The 17259-nt window shown below is 32.7% G+C and overlaps 1 protein-coding gene and 1 long non-coding RNA gene across 5 annotated transcripts in view; one reads left to right on the top strand and one right to left on the bottom strand.

Moving 5' to 3' along the window:
* Positions 1-16733, bottom strand: part of Shab (Shaker cognate b) — a 190610-nt gene extending 173877 nt beyond the window's left edge. For 2 of the 4 annotated variants that reach the window (XM_076407100.1, XM_076407104.1), the window contains exons 1-2: positions 16423-16733; positions 1337-1550 (exon numbers count right to left, since the gene is read on the bottom strand). The gene's annotated coding sequence lies outside the window, so the exon portion shown is untranslated. The remainder of the gene's footprint in view (positions 1-1336; positions 1551-16422) is intronic. The other 2 variants (XM_076407102.1, XM_076407103.1) reach the window with 2 other exon arrangements.
* LOC143198128 (uncharacterized) lies at positions 14328-14685 on the top strand. Its single transcript, XR_013006165.1, has 3 exons — positions 14328-14381; positions 14456-14512; positions 14566-14685. It is a non-coding gene; the product is annotated as an uncharacterized LOC143198128 (long non-coding RNA).
* Positions 16734-17259: the final 526 nt, after the last annotated feature.

Below are 17259 nucleotides of genomic sequence, written 5' to 3'. Positions count from 1 at the left end.
GATGAAACATGGCTCCATCATTTCACTCGGAAGTCCAATCGACAGTCATACACGATGCCCTGCGTGGACTGCATACGATGAACCCATTCCAAAGCGTGGGAAAACGCCACAGTGGGCTAGTATGTTTGTGGCATCTGTATTTTGGGTTGCGCATAGAATAGTTTTCATTGACTACCTTGGAAACGGAAGGACCTTCAACAGCGACTATTACATAGCGTTATTGGACCATTTGAAGGGCGAAATCGCTGAAAAACGGCCGGTATCATCCTTGAAGGGAATTATGTTGAATGAAAAATAATAATTTTGCAAAAAAAAATTTACTATGGTAGGCTGGGGACTTTTCAATTCACCTGTTACTACACCAAACTTCAAAAGACTCTCTACCAATATTTTATGTGGATTTACATATTTAATATGAAATATATAAACAACCCTGCAAAAAAGCAAGGAAGTTCTGCACTGTAACAAGGCTAGAGATTTGGACATACCAAAAAATAAATCACCAAATGTGGGGTAACACATTTTTCCACAACCTGTAAAAAGGCCAGTTACTGATACCACTTCACCTAGAGGAACACTCTGCCGACTACAAAGATTAATAAGCAATACAGAGAAAAAATATTACAAATTTCACCTAAAGACAAAGAAAATCAACAGGTACCAAACCCAGCTGACAAAGCCGTAAAGAATATCACACGCAACACTCCAAGAGATAACAACAAAATTAAAACATGCAGAGGTAACTAACATACAAATTAAACCAGCAGAAAGCACCACGGTCATATCATCATAATATCGCCGAGCAGCCTTTCCAAAAAAGCAATAGACTCAAACAGTAGCCTCCAGAACTACCTGTCAACTATAACGTCCATACTAGACCGTGAAAAGCAACTAAGACAAGTCTGATCAAGAACACACAGCTGAAATGATAGAGTAGAAGAGTCTTAAATCACCTCTGCAAGTGTTACGCAGGTTACGATCTTGTCCACGCAACTTTTTCGAAACATCTATCTTTTTCGAAAAATTGACACGTCATTATGGTGCCAAAACCAGGCATATTACCACATGAGTGGGCCTTGTAGATCCATAAGCTTCCTACCAGTAATTACAGAATAAAAGAGCAGCTATTATAAACAACATAATTCCCAGCAACTAATTTGAATTACGAGAGAATCACCGAACAATTGAAAAAGTAGACGTCATCAATAGATGGCTAGACAAGGTCCTAACTGCTCTGATATCTCTTCGGACATAAGTTAAGCCTTTAACAAGGCATGATGGACTAGCATACAAAGTAAAAAAGTGGCATTCATGCTATTACATACTTTCATCCTACCTCAATCTCAGAAGCTTTATGGTTAAGTGTTATGACGAATACTCTGCGTTGCAGGAAACACGGCACAGCAGCGTACTGGGACCGGTGTTGTACCTGATTTAACTGCGGACCTTCCTACTAGTGACGACACATTGACTGGGCCCTACGGTGATGAAACTGCTGTCCTGTCAGTGCATTCCGATCGAAAACCTGCTTCATTCCAACTCAATGCCATCTAAATAAAATAGAGAAATGATTTAGTCAGTGGAAAATTAAAACAAACCAAGTCCACTCATATTACATACACACTGACAAGAGAAACCTGTCCGTCGATAAAAACATATAATGAAAACAACCAACAAGAAGAACATACAAAAATGAATCCTAATTTATCAAATGAATTGAAATTTGATGAAATATATCCCAATTTTTCACATATTTTGTAATCCAAATCACGAATCGTCTCGAATTTCGAATTATCTTTTTTATTTTCCGAGATAAAACAGTCAATTGAAAAGTCCCCGCCCTACCACAGTAAAACACATTTTTTGGCAAAATTAGTTTTTTTTATTCAACATGATTCCCTTCAAGGGTGATACAATGATTATAGCGACCCTCCAACTTTTCGATACCATTTTTTTAGTACGATTTGTCCTTTGCTTCAAAATTCGACAAAAATCTCTTCCCAGCGAGCATTCTTTTGACATCTGAGAACAGGAAATAGTCGGCCAAGGGGAAGGGGGGGGGGGGTGCGCAAATCTAGAGAATACGGTGGATGAGGAAGCAATTCGAAGATTATTTTTAAACACTGTTCCGAATCATCAACTTGTGAAAAGTGAGCTCGCGCGGCACCCACTTTGCACGGAGCTTTCTCATACCGAAATATTCGTGAATGATGTTATGTACACGTTCAGTTGATGTCTTTGGAGTGTCTGCTATTGCTATTTCATTCAATTTGCGGTCATTCAAAATTATTTTGTGAATTTTTTAAATATTTTCGTCGGTAACAACCTCTTTTGGGCGTCAACTGTGTTTTGTCCCTTCAAAAAGCAATATTTTATCAACACGCGAAATTCCTTTTTATCAATTTTTTTCACAATAACAAAAGTTGCTTCACTCAAAATGCTATAATTCACAAACTAATGGTCCGACAGCTGTCAAATTTATACACGCATCTTTTGAGGGTTACGGTTAACTAAAAAACATATGGATTTAATTCTAGTAGCGCCATCTATGTTTCAGGCCGGGACATTTCAATTGACCTGTTACCACAAATGGAGAATATTACGATGACTACATTTGCTGATGATACTGCGATTATAGCTGTCGGAGACAATAGTGAAGAGGTCACACGAAAATTACAACAGGCAAGTGACAATATAAATACTTTTCTTGGCTTGGCCTGTTAATGCGTTGAGATCTGATAGTTTTGCAAAATCATTAAGACTGTCGTAAGGAGATATTGGACATGTGATAGTGAAACAGTTAGTTTATTTCTGGAGTTGCTTTACATAAAAATACACTTTATGACTGAATCACGAAGGAGAATGACGAGGTATCATCAACCGCATAATTCGACTATTATTTCACCAAATAATGTCCCGGGTTATCTATTAAACAGGGTCCATTAGTCGCGGTATAATTTCAAATGGAATTTATTTCCTTTTAACATGCATTCCGTAAAATCCCGTAGCACACCTTGTCAACAATAGTCGAAACCATTGGTCATTCGTCAATTATTCGGGGTCACGAACATATATTTATGTATAGAACGTTAATTTGTGCTAAGGTTATACTTGATGTTTTAGTTGGCAAATATCTTTGGCCGGACTATACTATTCCAACACGTATATTTATAACTTGCATTTTGTTCGGCAATATTTTACTTAGTTATGGAATATCTTTTTCAGACTTTTTCAGATTGATATACATATATATACATTTCAAACACTGTCAGTTCAAAGATGTGATACTATTTGCAATTTTGATCAATAACTTAAAGTATTAGCTCATTGGCTAGAAGTACAAACATTTTTTAACAAAAGAATTGAACCGACTTCAAAAACTAAATAAGGAACTCACTAAAAAATAAAAAATAATCAAACTTAAATATTTAACACAAAAAACGTTTTAAAATATAATATATACATATAATCGTTGTAATAACTAAATAAAAATAAACAAAAACCTTATTTAACCTATCTACTACATTCATTTTATATTCTACTATATACACACACTTTAGCTTAATACATAGCTAAATCTATTTATCTGTTTACAATATTATTTTAACTACTACCAACTGATCATTTTGATGTCGGTTGCCAGTACTGACCATCCGTCCATCTGTATAAAAACTACATGAATGATAAACGAGTGAGATGTAGGGGTCTGTTTTCTAATACATAATAACCGCCAGTATCGCTTTGCATCGCCGTCCAATCAGTCGCGTCTTACTTTCTTGAATAAATGAGATTTTAAATAAAATAATAGTTGTTTTGTTTAAAACTCTTTCATAAAATATAAGTTATATACTTTAGAGTAAGATTTAGTTTAAGATACTTAATGTATATAATAGTAACATATTTTTTTTAATATTTAATTATTACATTGTTACTAGTCGTTTCCGACTAACCTACAATTTGTATTTATATATAAGTATATAACTAGGACATAACTTAATAGGTATATAACTAGGAGGACCCATCGGCTCTATCTCAGTCCCTGGTGAAATAATGTTTATACATGTCACTGCTGTATTTTTATTACATGCACCTCACTATACAACGCTACACAAGATCAGATAGTTTAATTCTTTTGAGTTTGTGCCCCGTTCTAGTGGTATCCAAAAGCTGCAATACTTCAATATTCTCATGTTGTTGCTATATGGAATGATAATATTATTTAATGTTATTGGTGCTTGTACGATCTGATTGTAGGTGAACTTCACAGATTTACTTTCGTTAATTTTTATTTTCCAAGCTTTTGTCCAATTATGTATATTGTCACTTGCCTGTTATAATTTTCGTGTGGCTTCTTCACTATTGTCTCCGACAGCTATAATCGCAGTATCATCAGCAAATGTAGTCATCGTAATATTCTCCATTTGTGGTATATCACAATTGTGGAATAGATAAATCATTCGCCCCAGTACACTTCCTTGTGGTACAGCTGCTTTAGCTTCTTTTATTGTAGAGTAAGCTTCTTCTTGTTTTACTCTAAACATTCTGGCTATAATGTACGATTTTAGTAGTTCGGTGTGTTGTTTTGATAACATTTTCCATAGTTTAAGGATGAAATGTAATAATAACAAATATTGCTCACGGAGCAGATTGTTGAAAAATCAATGTTCAGTTTGCTTCCATCATAAAAAAGACAATATCCTTGGATATGGTTAAGGTTATTTCTGATTGATGTCAAATATGCAGCTTGATTGAGGACTTAAACCTGTTGCGCTTAATTTAATAAGAGCGTATTCTTAGACAGGCTTGAAAATAAGCCGTGTGAGATTATTTTTAGACACTATGGCAGATTTCGACATATTTCACCGCTATATTCAAAGCCTACATTATTGTCAAGTGACGTGTCGCACACGGAATGAACATTTATAAATACATGCTACATGGAGAGAGAGAGAGAGAGACGTAGTCTCCATCAGCTGATATGCAGTTTTTGAAAAGGTCCATTAAACATGTAATAAAATTAGATCGGCCATTCCAACAGAAGAGATGTAACCTTTTTATATTCCGAATGATTTATATGAGAATCAAACGCGTTTTATGTGCATCGATTATATCAAAACTTATATAACGCTTTCTGGCATCAGAAACGTCAGTTAAGTTAAATTTGAATATTGTAAAGAAATTGGCGTTAGTAGCACGCTATTAAAAAGTCAATTTCTGCTTCATAATTATCTAACGCCTCTATTTTTTGAGACTAGAATATTTAAAAAACAACTAATTTGTTTTATCTTACAGTATTTTATTACATTAAGGACTGTTTGCTGTCGTACTGTACTGTCGAAAATTCCACGTAAACGAATTGTGGTTTTGTGAGGCACTGGAGGATTCGGACGTTTTTGACGCAGTTTCCACTAAGTGGCAATAATGGAACGATTATTTCCAATAAATATTGTCACTATTTCTGCTCGTTCTTGTAGCGTATATTATCCATAATAAAGTGGACATCTACACAACAAAATGGTAGCAGAACTTTTGCCCCACCTGTTATGATAATTCTAAATAATACAGATATTTCCATATGGATTTTTGCCGCCTTTTTGTTTATTAGAGAATAAATATCCACGTTTCTTTTCGGGTCTCCACATATCAAGGTTAAATCAAATTATAAACACTTGTAAGTTAACTTATACATTTTATATATAGGTATCACCTGTTTCACTTTATAACGATTTAGCATAATAAATTACTTCTTATTGGCTAGCGTGAAAAACAATTACATATTATTTCCTGTCGATGTTTGGGGCTAATTGGAGCTTTGCCACTATCAACTTAAACGCATAAATACCAGCGAAAATATTAATATTGTAATAATATAAGTTTGAAAGGTTCCTTTTTAATGAAGAAAACCTTCTAAACGATACGATATCGGAGCTCGTCAATTGATAACCAAAGTCAAAAATAATAACCAGTTCGCGAAAAAATTGACCTAACAAACATTATATGGTTGATCCAATAAAACAGCCAATGCACGACATAGATGACACCGAATCTACTGCCAAATGCAGTTTGGAAAAGTGTAAAATTCCTGTTTCGTAAAACACGTTTTAACTAACGTTGGGAACTATCGAATGAAAACAGCCGAAACAGTCGATAATCAAAAAACTAGCGACTGAAAATAGTAATTACTATTTTCAGTCAAATGCACGGTTCGACTGTTTTGTTCAATTCGTCATGTCAGACGAAGATATACGAACCCTTTCCTGTATGAATTGTGAGAGAAGAAGTTAATATTATATGTGCTTATATTTTCCAACTGTAGAATAAGCGAGACGGAGATGTATATATTCCTTTACGTACTAACTTTAAAAAATAAAACGAAAAAATAATAAATGAATACTATTAACATGTAGTTAATAATTTCATTTTAAACGAACTAGAATTATTTTTATATTTGAACTAGCGACCCGCCCCGGCTTCGCACGGGTGCAATGCTGATACTAAATTAAATACACTACAGAAAAAATATGAACGTTGTATATAAAAACATAGCGGCCCGCTCCGACTTTGCACGGGCATAAAATATATATGCCTATGTCACTCAATGAAAACATGATTAAAATCGATCCAGTATTTTTGGTTCATTCATTACTGCCCTTGGCCTGCACGCATTAAATTTGGAGTAAAACAATTCCTCTTCTCCTATAGTTACTATGAAGATTTCCTGCTATCTTTGGAATATCTAAATTCATACAATTTTTATTACATTACACATTTTTAAACGCAAATTTTAAATTTGTAATATCTCCGAAAATATTTGTTTAATTTACATACTGTAAGGAAGCATATTGATCTATATTAATTGCACACTGTATTTAAGGTACTTAATTCGATAAGGATTAATGCCGTATTGCTTAAAATAGCTTCGTAAATAAGCCATTTTCTCACGTAAAAAGTAAACAATAAAAATGGTTAATGTGGGTTATCCCTAAAAGATAAACATATACCATCGCGGACTTTTTTGTAGACCTTTTTATGGTGTACAATACTGTAGTACATTAATTTGATCTAACTCGTAGGGTTAGGCAGCGTTTTTGCTAATTGCTAAATAAGCCTAAAAAAACAGGTTAATTTACGACATCACGTTAGAAACCTCTAAAATTAGCAATGTCGCCTTAGTGTATTATGCATGTCTTATACATATAAACGTTCCTCTTGAATCACTCTATCTATTGAAAAAAACCGCATCAAAATCCGTTGCGTAGTTTTAAAGATTTAAGCGCACATAGGGATATAGGGACAGAAAAGGCGACTTTGTTTTATACTATGTAGTGATGTTCTGTGGATCTGTAAAAAGAAATGGAATTTTTCTATGGAATGAAATAATACCCGACAAATGTTTTATCGCATTTTAATATGTTAATTGCTATTGTCAAATAATATACTATAATAAATATAAACAACACAATAGAACTTAAACAAAACCTAAAAACTAAAGATGTACAATAACCATAAATAATAAATAAAAATTAAATCATTCATCATAAAATAAATCATAGAAAAAAAAATTCATGACATAAAATAAAATAATATTACCTATTATTGCCATAAAAACACTCAAAAGTATTTTACTATTTATCATTCACAATTTTAATAATTTTACCCTATTACTAATATACAATATATTGTTATTTACAAGCAAACCACAAAAAGATCATATCACTATATATTACATATAAATTTATGTAAGCATAAGTTCGGTACATTTTTGCCAAAGTCGCGACTAGCACAACAGAGCCAGAGCGTTAAAAATCAGTCGAATAAAAGTAGTAGAACCAAAAACAGTAACTCAAAGTACACCACTGAAACAGTTGATAGTAAATAGTAACAAAATCAGTCGGACCGAAAATAGCGACTGAAAACAATCACTGGTAAAGAGTAATAAAATCAGTTGAACCAAAAATAGCGACTGAAGCAGTCGATAGCAAAAAGTAGTCAATTACTAAATAGTCGATAGTCAATTTCAGTCGAAAGTTCTCAAATTATATATATATATATATATATATATATATATATATATATATATATATATATATTCTTTTAACAGCGCTCCGTGGAAATGGAAGTAATTAATCGACACTTAAAGCGCAAGAAGCGTAGACCGTAGGAAACGGACGAATCGAACGGATTCGTGGCGCGCGGAAAATAAACGACGGCCGCCGGATCGAACGATTATCGCGATTTTTCGACAATACACACGAGAGAGCGTCGCCGACCATTCCGTTCCAAAATTAAATAGACAAAAGTCGTGATGTCATAAATAACCGTGGCGTCATACTTACCATGTTTAATTTAGCCGCTGACTACGCGATCGGGCGCGAGAGAAGGTAAACAGCGTGGAAATCTGCCAATCGGGCCAGAGTCGCGATGTTTTCGCCGAAAAACCGGCCGTTTCGGACTGGGGTTCGCGCGAACCGGCTTTAATAGACCGCGCCGGGTCCGAGTCGTCTTCACTTATCGCGCCATTCATTATCTCGTACTAGGGGTGTCGGCCACCGAGAAAAATATCGATATATCGTGTTTGATATTGATAATTTTTTTCCAAAATATATTGATATTTTTAACAAGCCCTTACAATTAAGTACTAACGTATACTACTAAACTTTTAAAATTAAGTACCAAAATAAACTGTTCATTAAAAATAATTAAATGGTTTTGGTTGTAATGTTTAAAAAAAATATTTGATTTATTGATATATCGATATTATATTATCGATATTATCGATATATCGATATTTTTTCGGCATCCCTGTCTAGTGTGGTCTTATAATGTCCTATGCATGTCCATTAAACCTTTAAGTTTAATAATTAAGTACCAAGCACTATTATTTATTAAAGGTTTATTGAGAATATTGATATTTCTAAAATGTCTAGGAAAAATCCTTAATTGTCTTTTTGGGAGAAATATCGATATATCGGCGAACAGAAAATATCGATACTTATTTTTAACAATATCGATATTTTTTCACTCCAATCCTACTTTTCCGCGCCAAGTTCATTTAATATCTAGAGAGAGAAACCTCAAAACGAAAGTTCGATACGCCCGTTCAAAAAAGCTAGGTTTTCGTATCGAACTTTTTCCGCTACAATCCTACATTTCCACGCAATCCCTTCATGACTAGAGGGGAGCACTCTTAGAACAAAAGTTCGATATTCTATACTCATTTACAGTTATCGATACTCTTGGAAAAAATATCGAAAAATATATCGATATATCGATATTTTTAGGCAACCCTATATCATGCGGTCTAGGAATGTCCTATGCATGTCCAATAAACCTTTAAGTTTAATAATTAAGTACCAAACACTATTATTTATTAAAGGTTTATTGAGAATATTGATATTTCTAAAATGTCTAGGAAAAATCCTTAATTGTCTGGGAGAAATATCGATATATCGGCGAACAGAAATTATCGATACTTATTTTTAACAATATCGATATTTTTTCACTGCAACCCTACTTTTCCGCGCCAAGTTCATTTAATATCTAGAGGGAGAAACCTCAAAATAAAAGTTCGATATGCTCCTTCAAAAAAGCTAGGTTTTCGTATCGAACTTTTTCCGCTATAATCCTACATTTCAACGCAAAATTCCCTTCATGACTAGGGGGGAGCACTCCTAGAACAAAAGTTCGATATTCTATACTCATTTACAGTTATTGATACTCTTTTGGAAAAAATATCGAAAAATATATCGATATATCGATATTTTTAGGCAACCCTATATCATGTGGTCTAGGAATGTCCTATGCATGTCCAATAAACCTTTAAGTTTAATAATTAAGTACCAAACACTATTATTTATTAAAGGTTTATTGGAAATATCGATATTTTAAAAATGTCTACGAAAAATCCTTAATTGTCTGTTTGGAAAAAATATCGATATATCGGCGAACAGAAAATATCGATACTTATTTTTAACAATATCGATATTTTTTCACTCCAACCCTACTTTTCCGCGCCAAGTTCATTTAATATCTAGAGAGAGAAACCTCAAAACGAAAGTTCGATACGCTCCTTCAAAAAAGCTAGGTTTTCGTATCGAACTTTTTTCGCTACAATCCTACATTTCCACGCAAAATTCCCTTCATGACTAGGGGGGAGCACTCCTAGAACAAAAGTTCGATATTCTATACTCATTTACATCATTTACACTTATTGATACTCTTTTGGAAAAAATATCGAAAAATATATCAATATATCGATATTCCTTCGGAATCCCTAGTGTGGTCGTTTCTGTGACTCGAACTCTTTTTGCAACCACTATGAGTTAGTTCTGAAATTTTTTTCTATATGGAATAACATGACAATACTTTGACAACAATTTAATGACAAATTCTAAATCAACCAATGCGTCCGATATCTAGAAGTGTTTCTGACAACAAATAGTTATAGATCAGATAGCTGAACAATATGGGTACACAGAGTATTACGTCTTCCTCCCTATTACTGCATATTCAATCCAATCGAATGCATCGATCCACCAAATGCCTTATTTATTATTGAAAAGTCAAAAGTATTTTACTATTTATCATCACAATTTTAATCTTTTTATCCTATTACATTAACAATCTTGAAAAATATCGTTCCAAAATGCTGCTATATTAACATACAATATATTGTTATTTACAAGCAAACTACCAAAATATTATAAAACTATATATATATTACATATGTAAGCATAAATTAGGTACATTTTCGTCAAGGTCGCGGCTAGGACGACAGAGCCAGAACGTTAAAAATCAGTCGAATAAAACTAGTAGAACCAAAAATAGTAACTAAAAGTACAGAGATTCAAACAGTCGATAGTAAATAGTAACAAAATCACTCGGACTGAAAATAGCGACTGAAATACTCGATAGTAAAAAGTAGTCAATTACTAAACAGTCGATAATCGTTTTCAGTCAATAGTTCCCAGCGCTAGTTAAAATATGCAGTTGTAGTTTTGCAGATAGGGTAATGGAATTACGAAAAATGCAGTGATTAAATGTAATTTTATCGAGAAAGATTTATACAGGTCGTAATAGAACAAACTAAGGAGAAATACAATGAGATCAAAATGACTTCACAAGGAAACACTTCATCGAAGGCAACAAGAACTAAACGTAAAAGGTAATGCTCTCTAATGAAAGTAGACGTGGTAGCGACACGACAACCCTTAGACAAAACAATGTTTAATAGAACTAGTAATCAGACAAATAAAAATTTTAATGAATATAAACAAAAGTGTTTCGAAAAATACGTAATAATGGTACAGTAAAACTTTCTTCTGTTTCATGTACTTCCTGACTGACATAGATACACAAAAGGCATCATTTAATAAACAAAAAAAAATGTATTGTATGTTCTAGATCAACGCGTAACACGTCCGTTCCGTAGGTTCCGTCATAATAAATCATCAAGCATTTCCCGAAATTTTACAGGAATTATTGAGAACCAGAAAGAAAACATATATATAGTAAAGGAATAACAGTAACACCTTACATCCTACTTTTATTTGATTATGTTTATTTACATGGCCGAAGTGTTTAGACGAAACAGAATTAAATTTACCCATTAAGTTTAATTGTTTGTGATCTTTAGTTAATAATAAACATTTTTCCTGACTAACCGATAGGATGGGAAATTTATTTACTTCTACTATGAGTTTCTTTGAATCATATGATGTACTTCGGACAATTTCTCTAATAAGAGCCTGTTTTTTGCGGAATGACGGTAGCATCGTACTTTTATGTTCCTGGGAAGTTCCATTCGTCTTATTTTTGTCTTATTTTCTTGGATCTATTTGTATCTTCAAATTAACATTATTTCCTATCGACATGGGTATTCCCAAGTTTAGAGACTCATTCATTCGTCTCATTCATCATCAAATCAGAAACCTAAATTATCCTGAATCTGGACATATTGACGAGATTGAGAAGCAGCGGTTGGATAATGAGTGAAAGTTACAGATTTGAAAGATCCACCATCAGAGAAACTAGCCTATTCTGTGATAAAATACTTTTAACAAAAAAATTGAACGGAAATCAAAAAATAAATAAGGAACTCACTAAAAAGTAAAAAATAATCAAACTTAGATTTTTAACACAAAAAAAAACGTTTTCAAATAAAATATGTACATAATAATCGTCGTAATTACTAAATAAAAGTAAACAAATAAACATAAAACAATATAAACACAATTCAGCTTCATACCTACCTAAACCTATTTATCTATTTACAATACAATTTTAACTACTGCCAACTGTTCAATTTGAAGTTGGTAGCTTTTTTCACAATATTTCAAACCAATTTATCCACTACTGCCTACAATTTGTAATCAAAATATAAACAATAGACTAGCGTTGGGAACTATCGACTGGAAACAGTCGAAACAGTCAATAGTCGCAAAACAGTCGAAACAGTCGATAGTCAAAAAACCAGCATGGTCCGACTGTTTATTTCTATTAGTGATGTCAGACGAAGATGTACGAACCCTTTCCTGTATAAATTGTGAGAGAAAAAAGGACGGAGATAATTACTTGGAGCAGATAATTTTATATGTGCTTATTTTTTCCAACGGTAGTATAAGCGGGACGGAGATGTACACATTCCTTCACGTACTAATTTTAAAACAGAAAAGGAAAAAAATTACTGAATACTATTAACATTTCAATTAATAATTTCATTTTAAACGAAGTAGAATAACTTTTATATTTAGATGTTCTGTGGATCTGTAAAAAGGAAGGGAATTTTTCTATGGAATGGAATCTTTTTACCCTATTACATTACAATCTTGAAAAATATCGTTCCAAAATGCTGCTATATCAATATATAATATATTGTTATTTACAAGCAAAATGCCAAAAAATCTTAAAACTATATATATATATATATATATATATATATATATATATATATATATATATATATATATATATATATATATATATATATATATATATATATATATATATATATATATATATATATATATATATATATTACATATAAATCTGTGTAAGCATAAATTGGGTAAATGTTTGTCAAGGTCACGGCTATGACGACAGAGCCAGAACGTTAAAAATCATTCTAATGAAACTAATAGAACCAAAAATAGTAACTAAAAGTACACGGCTGAAAAAGTCGATAGTAAATAGTAACAAAATCAGTCGGACCGAAAATAGCGACATGAAACAGTCGATAGTAAAAAGTAGTCAATTACTAAACAGTCGATAGTCGATATCAATCGATAGTTCCCAACACTACAATAAACGGTAAACAAAAAAATTCTTAACCTTATAAAACAGAGTCCCAGAACAAGTACCATAGTCAAATCCAAAATGGCTGTTGTAGTTCATTACATTCTACCTCACGATTGCTTGTAAATGGCAACCTCGCAAATTCAGGCGGAGACTATCGAAGATTACCGAACACCGATTAGGATTCTCCAGAAATAGGCACTCCTAATCAGTACCACTATTTACAGTATTATTTAATCATAGTAAGTTGAATTATTATTTAAAAACACAAAAAGAAGCTGAACAAATTGTGAATACAACTGGCACAATAACAAACGCGCTAAGCACTAGCTCTATTCGTACGCGGACCGATCTGATAAAGACATCCGCGTAAAGAATCAAACGTCAAACGTAAAAATAATCAAATTCCTACGACGTAAGACACGGAGTACAACACTTCTTTCACTTTCATCGCGCCAAAATAATCCAAAATTCTTAGGAAAATAAATCGGTGGTGTTTATTATGTTGCGAAAGCCGTACCGTTCTGTGTTTTGATCCCGTTCGTATTTTGGCGGTCGAATTCGGAACGTTCACCAACGCCGCGAGTGCATGTTTAAATATTTACGTCGCGAAATATCGCGAGAGCGAAAGAATAATCCGCGTTTTTTAAATAATTCGTTTTGTTTAAATGAGTTTTCATCATCGATCCTGTTTCTTTGCGTTTTGTTGTCTTTTTTAATTATAGAGTCTGCGAAGGAGCTTCTAGTGTTTCTTTTTTTCACAATAGATGGCGTCTGTCGCATGTCACACAGATCGGAGCGACACCACTCTACATTCGTTGTAAATTAAGGGTAGTGCCTATTTTTTGGAGGATCTTCACCGGTATTCGGCGACGTTGCCATTTACAAGCAATCGAGATATAGAACGAACTTCAACGACCATTTTGGATTTGTTTGTGATAGTGATAAAAGGTTAGTCTTGTAAGATAATGTTGTTTTTAGTTTATTTGTTCTTGTACTGTTCATATTTTAATTATAAATGATAGGCAATAACGGATAAATCATCGTTTTGTGAATATTTTCAAAAAACTATTCACATGGACATCCAGGTACTTATCCATTCAATTTTTATTTTAATTTTGCAAACTAGGTACAATACTATACTAAATTCATTATATTTTAGACATAGTTGACTCTGTGAAAGTAAAAGTATAGACAAATATGACTCAATGTCCTTTATGTGAGTATACCTCATCAAAATTACAGTTTGTTGTTCATATAGTCATTCCACAGCATTAAAATTGAACAAGAAACAAGTTTTGCTCGCTTGAAGATTTTCAGATCAGGAATCCATAAGAATGTATCAAAGGTTGACAGGTGGGACTTGTTAGAATCAGATAAAAATATAATTGCGGCCAAACTAGCTGCTAAAACACGAAAGGATATTATATTGGATGAAACCCTAAATAATTTAAGTAGTGACAATTTGAAAAGAATAAATATAATGGCTCGTATAAAGATTTATATAATATTCAAGCAAGCAAAACGATTTAATTGACATTTATATGACACGTCAAGAGGTACTGTCAATTTAACATTTACTTTAGGAATTGCAGTGATTGTAACGAAACAAAATGTATTATCTTCAAAATAACAAACAAAAATGAACGTTTCTTTTAATTAAACATTGTTCTTTTAATGTAAAGAATGCTGTTGATGTCAAACGGTGGCATGATAAACGTTACGAAAAGTCCGCAACAGAGAAATCAGCTGTCCTTGATTGGTAGGCCGAACTTAAACTCGCTCCTATTCGTTCAAATCTCTAAGACCATAAATAAGATAAGAAATTATTTTGCTATTGAGATAGTTCACACTAAAAAATCAGAAAGATTAATACAAAAAAAATATGTGGCTAAGACTCATAAAACGTCGTCAAATACTTATTGCGAGTCCGAAACTAGCGAAAGCACCTGTTGTGTATAGTTTCAGCGATTCAACAACAATTATCATCACATCAAAGACGTAGAACTTGACAGAAAGTCAAAAATTAAACCGATTGTAGATTTCTTCAAAAAATTATTATTTTGAAAATGCTACACTGAAGTATTATTAAGTTAGTAAACTAGTAAAAAAACAGTTTAATAAGTTTTAAAAGACACGTTAATGCAATTATTTTGTTAATACCTAAATAACATTTTAATTCAATGATGAAAAATTTCTAATTAACAATAATGTGAAAAGGCTTTTTCGAGTATTGGTGAATATACTAGGAGGATCATCGAACCAGACAGATTTTTATCAATTTAAACACGCAAAATAAGTTAATCCGTATACCAACAGTGCTCCACGAAGAAAGGAATGCAGATCCTCTTATTACCTTTACTTAATTACGATTAATTTTACTACTATTTACAATTTAAATTTACACTTTTTATAATAGTTTTAAATTAACTATTCATAAATATAATCCCAACCTTTCAAGAGGTAAAATAGATTATGCAAGGTTAGTACATAACTATCAAAAATAAACGAAATACTTACTACTAGATGGCGCATTTTTTTTTTTTTGAATAACATCACAGTAAATTTTAATTTTACTATAAGAGAATAATTCATTACGAAAGAACGAAGTATTTACGGATTATATTTTGTAAATAATTTGAATAGTAATCTCCCGTAAACGTTTCAACTACGCAATGTACTCGTGCTGTTTTACTGACGTTCCGACAAGATTAAATAAATAAATGTAAAATAAGTCAATGTTAGAGCAGAAATTAGACCTCCTTTATCAATAAAGTACGTGTAAAAATATCTACAATATTAAAAATAGTTACATCTCAAATAAGCGGGTTTAATAAACTTGTAAATGCAATAAAACAATATAAATAATGTCAAAATGCATTTTAGAACAATTGAACATCTTTGTCATAACCTTGACCTACATGTCTCATATAAAACAAAAAGATTTTTCTGTCGTATCGTAGTAGACGTCCAATAAACTTAAAAAGTCGTAACCCAACACATTATCTAAGACAATATAAAAAACCAGGTGAAACTGAAATGGCTTTGATCCAACATATTCTGATAAATATAATCCACTTGTAATATTACCATTCGCATCAGAAATACTGATACACAAAATCCACTTACCAAGAATAGATCCTGACTGAAGGCGATGTGGTAAATTCACAACTACCCCAAATTCAGGAACAAAAGAACGGAACTACACAAAAGCACCCCGGAGCGATATCAAATTTTAAACACTGCCCTGCACGGCAAAAAGGAACCACGGACCCAACGGTACATACGGATCGGACGATGTTACCTTCTACCACTCGCGGATCCCTCGAAATATCAACAATATCAGTGGGTTTTTCAAAATCGATTCGAAAATACGATGTTGGCGGACAGTTCTCGAGGCACGACACAGAGACGCCGGGCGTCGTTGTCACAACGGGACTGAATTGCAAGGTGGTGGCAGTCGTCGCGACGCTCTAGACGCATGACTAAACCGGCGTCGAATTGGGGAGTTTTAATACCGAACAGCGCCACTGTTTAATCAAATTTATACACGTTAATGTATCGGTAATGTAACGTTGGTTTCGACCAATTACCGGACATAATAATAGATTAAAAAATAAAACTGGAAATATGCCAGGTATAGGTAGAGGAATTCAAGCTATGAAAATAACCGAATGGATATCATGAAATGTTTTATCACCAAGTAGATATTTGAAAATATATGTACATAAAATGTGTACGTCTCTTGGCGTCCAAATACATCTGTATTTTAAATCTTATTATCTTACTTATCCCTATTCAAAACAAACGTTTAAAATTAAATATGACAGTGACAACTTATACGTCTTTTATTTCAATATACTTTCATAACCATCTTCGATGTAAAAAATAGACAGAACAATAATAAATAAGAATTTTTTTATGCGAAGAAATTAAATTGGCAATTGAGTGTTTTATTATTTACTA

The sequence above is a fragment of the Rhynchophorus ferrugineus genome, unplaced genomic scaffold (assembly GCF_030347505.1).
Source record: "Rhynchophorus ferrugineus isolate W39M unplaced genomic scaffold, kcgeb_rfMv2 rfM6, whole genome shotgun sequence".
Lineage (NCBI taxonomy): Eukaryota > Metazoa > Arthropoda > Insecta > Coleoptera > Curculionidae > Rhynchophorus > Rhynchophorus ferrugineus.
Note: the sequence above shows the minus strand (reverse complement) of the source record. Positions and strands in the feature narration are given on the sequence as shown.